This window comes from Meriones unguiculatus, chromosome 17 (genome assembly GCF_030254825.1).
Source record: "Meriones unguiculatus strain TT.TT164.6M chromosome 17, Bangor_MerUng_6.1, whole genome shotgun sequence".
In the NCBI taxonomy this organism is placed as follows: Eukaryota; Metazoa; Chordata; class Mammalia; order Rodentia; family Muridae; genus Meriones; species Meriones unguiculatus.
Window position 1 is genome coordinate 99,151,586 of NC_083364.1, and position 6,000 is coordinate 99,157,585.

Consider the following 6,000-nt stretch of genomic DNA (forward strand, 5'->3'; position numbering starts at 1 on the left):
GCTCAATCTCATCTCAGAAACTGAGCAATGTTGGGCCTTATTAGCACTTGGATGAGAGAATTGTTCTAGGAGCTGTATACACAATAGGGAAACACATGTCCACACACACATACATATACACACATGCACAAACGTACAAATATAGATATATACAGATGCACACCTATGCACACACCACAATATACATACCACAAATACATACACATGTACAGCCACTCATATATACATGTAAAAATGCACGATAACACACAGACATGCAAATATACTAATATGTATATATATACTCACACATACACTATACAAACACACATGTACACACATGTGTACTGCAGGCCCAATCAAGCACATTGTTTGTTCTTGCTTTGGGTTTCATGCAGTAGAAATTGAGGCTGAGGAATGAGGCCCAAAGGTGACCTTCTGGGTTGCATGTGCCTAAAATTACAAGTGCACATGTGCATAGCAGTGCTCACAACCCCACAGGAAATCACCACACAGGACACATTTCTCACTTCCACCTGTGGGGCAGGAGAGAGAGGGCCCTTCTGTTGCTCTGAAAGTGGAAGCTGCAGGCTTAGTAAGTAGCCTGTATCCAGGTGCCAGACTAAAGAAGGACCAGCATCAGGTGGCAGCAGATCCCTCTCTGGGGCTAGGAAGAGGCCCACAACCTTGTGGGTGAGCTGCAAGTGTGCAGAGGTTGTGACAACCTTGGGCCAGTGCTGGCTGGGTTGATTTGATCCAGCCTCCAAAGTTCCCCTCACTATGTTTCTTTCTTTAAATATGGTTGATGCCAGCTACTCAGGGAGATAGTTGGGAAGGCAGAATTCATATTTCTGGAGGCCTGAGCACAGTAGGTGGTGTAAGTCCACGTGCAGTGAATGATAGTTGGAAACTAAATTCGGCAGGGAAGGGGAAGTGTGCCACTAGGTGAAGGCAGGCTTCCTGCATAGGAAAGGAATACCTTGGGTTTGGTAAATTAGCTTTCAAGGCCCCATAGCTCAGTAGGTCAGGTGCTTACCAAATAAGCATGAGGACCTGAGTTCAATATCCAGAATGCATATAAACCATGAGAGTTTTGGTGGTACATGTTCGTAGTCTCCAGGCTGGGAAGGTGGAGACAGCAGATCCCTGGGGCTTGTAGATCAGCCAGCCTAGCCTACTTTGCAAGTTTTAGGCCAGTGAGACACTCTGTGTTAAAAATCCATCAGAGTTGAGGAAGTAAGTTGTTGGACTGTCCCAGTGTGAGGCTCAGGTACCCATTCTTTAGGAAACTTCAAGGATCAAGCCTGAATCAGGGTGGCAAGGCTGACAAAAGTCTCCATGTCCAGTGGTCTGGCCTACTTGTTTCTTCAGACGTTTCTTTCCCCCTACATGAGCCTCTCCCCATCTTGTCTCTACAAGTACCAGATGCTACTATTGCCTAGGACCCCTGATTTCCTAGAGCTGGAACTCCTTGTCTCTCAATCCTCTCAAGACACCTAGGGCTCTATAAAAATTGTAACCTACCTCTGTGTTCAAGCACCTCCAAGGCCTGCTCCTTCAGGAGAGTTCCCCCATGCCTCTTCCCAACTCATGCCTTGCACAGAAACAAGAATAACCCCAACACCTCTCTAGGACTATCCTACTAACAACACTGTTCCTAGGCCTTCTTCCCTCTTCAGCAGAGATTCTGGCACACACATCCGGGTTCGGTTCCATAGTCTGGCCATTTTTCTGGGAGGGGAGACAGCAATGGGGACAGAGCTGAGCTCTTGTCAGTAGGTCACTAGTCTTTCCTCACTCATAACAGGGATACTCACAGGGGACCACCTTCCCTGTGCCACATCACCAGCCCATGAAAAGAGCTTAGAGCTTGGCTGGTATTAACCAGATTCTCCCCATCTGCCCATCAGTAATTAGAAGCTACCAGGTGGGCGGTGAGGCAATGGCTTGGCATTGTTTTCACCAGCATGGAACTACTTTCCCTGCATACAAAAACCTGCCTCAGCCAGTTCCCATGACTGTGTCCCCAAAGGGGAGAGAAAGCATGTTTGATGCCATCAGTAGAGGACAGAATTATGAGTCTTCAAACATCATCTTAAGGGCCAAGCCACATACCAGCTCTTTGGGCAGCAGCATTTTCCCTGCCCAATGGGGCAGGTTTGCTTTTACACTGTTTGCTATATGCCTGCTATGGGCCAGATGAGCATGGAGTGCGGCCTTCTGGAGGGTGCAGAGTTATCTTCCTGGGTCTGATTCCCTAGACTCTAGGGCCTAGAGCCTCACAGCATGCAATACATGGAAAACAAGGCAGGGAGGCACAGTAAATTTCAACAACTTTAAAGCCATTACCACAGTATGGTGTCTAGGCCTCTACCCCCAATGCATGCTTTGTACCCTAACACTCAAGGGGCTGGTGTTAGGGGTAGGGCCTTTTCAGGGTCAGGGGGTGGAGGGGTGATTAGATCTCTTGAGGGAGCCCTTATGAATGGGCCTCATATCCTTGTTGGATGCTAGAGAGATGATATTTCTCCCTCTACTATGAGATAATGTAACAGAAGGCCCCACCTTTGAACCAGAAGCCCTCCCTAGACACCAAACCCACCAGTGCCTGGATCTCAGACCCCCAGCCTCCAGAACTGGAGACACTTCACCCAGCTTCTGATAATCACCAGGTTTCCCATATTCCTCTTCTTCTGTTGCCACAGAGACTCCTGTCCCCTACAGCCACCCAGAGTCTAAAAGGGTTAGGCTAACTTTGTAACCTATATGTCCTCCAAAGCCTATAGTTTTGAGTTTTAGGTCCAGGTTAAGCTAAAGCCTCTTAGTACCTTTCCAGAGAGTGAAGGAATATGACCCTATCTGTGAGGACAGATATAAAAAAAGGGAAAGCAAGCAATGACCTTCACTCAGCAAAAGAATGACCAGACCCTTGTCCTTGAGATAGCGTTTCTTAGCAACAAACCTAGACTTCTTCTGAGTAGCTTTTGACCTCCAGCCAAGAGCCCGCAGCCCTAATCTTCAAGGATGAGCTAACCACCCCCACCTTAAAGTGCAGCTGCATCCACACTTGGCAGGACTGGCCAAGCTTGAGCACCTAAGACTAACCAATTATCTTACTTTATAGCTTCCTCATCCAATCCTAAATTGCCAAAACTAAAACTTCAAATTTCCCGCAATTTTTCTTTTAAAAACCTAAAGGCCTTTGTCTCCCGGTGCCACTCTTTGCTGACCAGCAAGGGTGATGCCGTTGTACAATGGTTAATAAATCTCTTGCTTTTGCAACGAGTCTTGGTCTGGGGGAGTTTCTGGGAAGGGCGCGATTGAACTCCTGAGCTGTGAGACCCCAGGTCTTACAAGTCAACAGTGGTTTTTTGGTTTGTGGTCAGGATGAACCAAGGCACTCATCAGAACCTTTAACACTTATCAACTGGAAGAGTAGAGGAAGGAATGCCATTCAATTCCACCATCAAATTCAGGCACAAGGAATCATCTTTTTGATTCTTGGAATGCGCTGAAGCTGGGGGTGTGTCTTAGCTATAGAGTGGTTGCCTTGCATGCATGAGGCCCTAGGCACAAACCTCAGCACCACCAATAGGTAAATATGGACACCACCTTTAAACCTGGACCAGATCTAGAGCCAAGGAGTCCCCTCTGGAGGGCCAGGCACCAGCAGCAAGCAGGTGCCTTTGTTAGGTGGTCTGAGGCCATGTGAAGATGGATCTAACATTCAGAAAAGGCCAGTTTCTCCAAAAACAAAAATAGTGCAAGATGCAGATAGCATTAAGATGAGAGGTACATAAACAATAACTTGGCTTTTTTGCACGGGTGACTAATACAGGGCTTTGTGGTCATTTAACAGAAAGGACTCAGGGAACAGTCTGAAACAGATGACCTGGGGAACCATATACAGACACAAAATTCAAAAGATGAAAATCTCACTTGGATTAATGCCTCTAGATCAGTTCTCCTCCTAGCCAATGTTAGAGGCTTTTACATCTTTTCTAAACTTGCTGGGTAGAAAAGGGTGTGGAAGGGAGGAGACAGGAAGTGTGGGAGGCTTAGGATGTTTACTATCCTGGTGAGGGAAGGCTCTGGGGAGAAGCAGCATGTAGGCTTGTTTTGAGACAACTGATCCAGGTCCACAAGCAGATACCTGCAGGGAGGGTCAGGAAGCCATTACGCTGGAACAGTGCCACAGCTGAAACCAGTCCATGCTGCCCTAAGGTCTCTGCACTCAGAAATACTGTGTTGTGCCTGTGAGAGGCAGATGAGGAAACTGAGGATGGATCAACGGAGTCATTTGCCAGGCCACACATCCCAAGCTCCCTCTTTACAGCCACCCTGCAGGTCATAATACCTCTCTCTGCCCAGGGCATCTCTGAGCACCAGTGTCTTTTCAACCCTTCTCTTATCCCCAAAGACAGTGTCATAGCCCTGCAGCCCAAACCTTTTCGGACTACAATTGTAATGCATCTTTATGCTGAGACAGCTTGCACCAGCCTGTCAGGGCAGCAGCCATCTGAAGGATGCTGTTCCCAGAATGTAAATGAGGAATGTGGGGAGGCAGGTTAGGGCAGCCAGAATGTGACGGTCCTATGACCTAGGGCTCAGAGAAAGGACAGCACCTCCCTAGACAAGGACCAGGGAGAGTGAGGGGCATGAATATCTGTGCTGTTAGCACTCTGGGAGCACATTTGCCAAGGAGACCCCATGGAAAACTTATTTTGGATAATAACCACATGGCACTTGATCCAATAACAATGATAATGACCAGACAGATGCCTTTCCACCCAAGATGGTGTCATGTTTCAGAAAATCCTTGGTAGGTTGAACATAGCATAAATACAAGTGTGTAATCACCTGACACACCTAACACTGGCTCAGCCACACAGCACTGCAGTTTCTAATCTTTTCTGTTGTGATCTGGGGCTGACTGGGGCTACAGTTGCTACCACTGCCACACATCTCCAGAGAACATGGTACCACCTGTGCCTAGTCCAGGAAAAATGCAAATGCAAAATGGTAAGTTCTGTTTCCATTGACTATATATTGCTCTTTATCATGTGAGATTACAGACTCCTCCTTTGAGCCAGTGTATGTCAGGGAACTTCTATGAAAGAAAAGCCATGTTGAAGGGGGTGGGCGATCTGCAGTAGGCATCACAGTGACCCTGAGTCCCCAGGGCTCAGTGAGGTGAGTGGAGCTGCTAAGTCACCAGCCTGATGGACGATCCTGGGCCTCACAACTCCCTTTTCTAGACTTGTTGCCCATGGACCACTCGCCACTCTACCTCTACCTAAAATATTCTGACAACCAGAGTCCCTTAATTCCTCATCTAGCATCCTTTCCCATTGCCCTTGCCAGCTTTTGCACCTTCAGTATTCATCCCATGGAGTTTGGCCAGAACCTCAGCAGGGATCCTGTGTCACAAAAGCCTTTTCTCCTTGGCTGGAGCCCCTAGGAAGCTTTCATCAATGTGTAGGCAATGGTTGTCTAGCACTACATGAGGAAGTAGCCAAGGCCTAGCAGATATGTTCAGTCTTTCACATTGCAAAAAAATAAAAGTTCACCATTGAATAATCATGCAATCAAGTTACCAAAACAATTGAGGGAAGAATCTCATATTTTAAGCTTATAGTTCTGTGTTGAGCCACATTTGTAGCTGTCCTGAGCTACATGGTGCCATATACAACACACATTCTTTGAGAGCAGATGCTGGAAGCCATTGTGTCACAATGGTAAAGCACAGGCACTCTGGAGTGGAAATGTTTGGTGTCCTGATTTGGTTTCTGTTGCTATGGTAAACACCATGACTAAAACAACTTAGGGCTTATGGTGATGTGAAAAAGAAATCCCCTATAAGTCTCAGGCATTTGAATACTTAGTCCCCCATTGTTGGTCTTATTTGGGAAGGCTTAGGAGGTATAGCCTTACTGGGGGAAGTATGCCACTGGGAGCAAGCTTTGTGCCATTTCCAGGGCACTCCCTCTGCTTTTCATTTATGGTTCAAGATGTGAGATC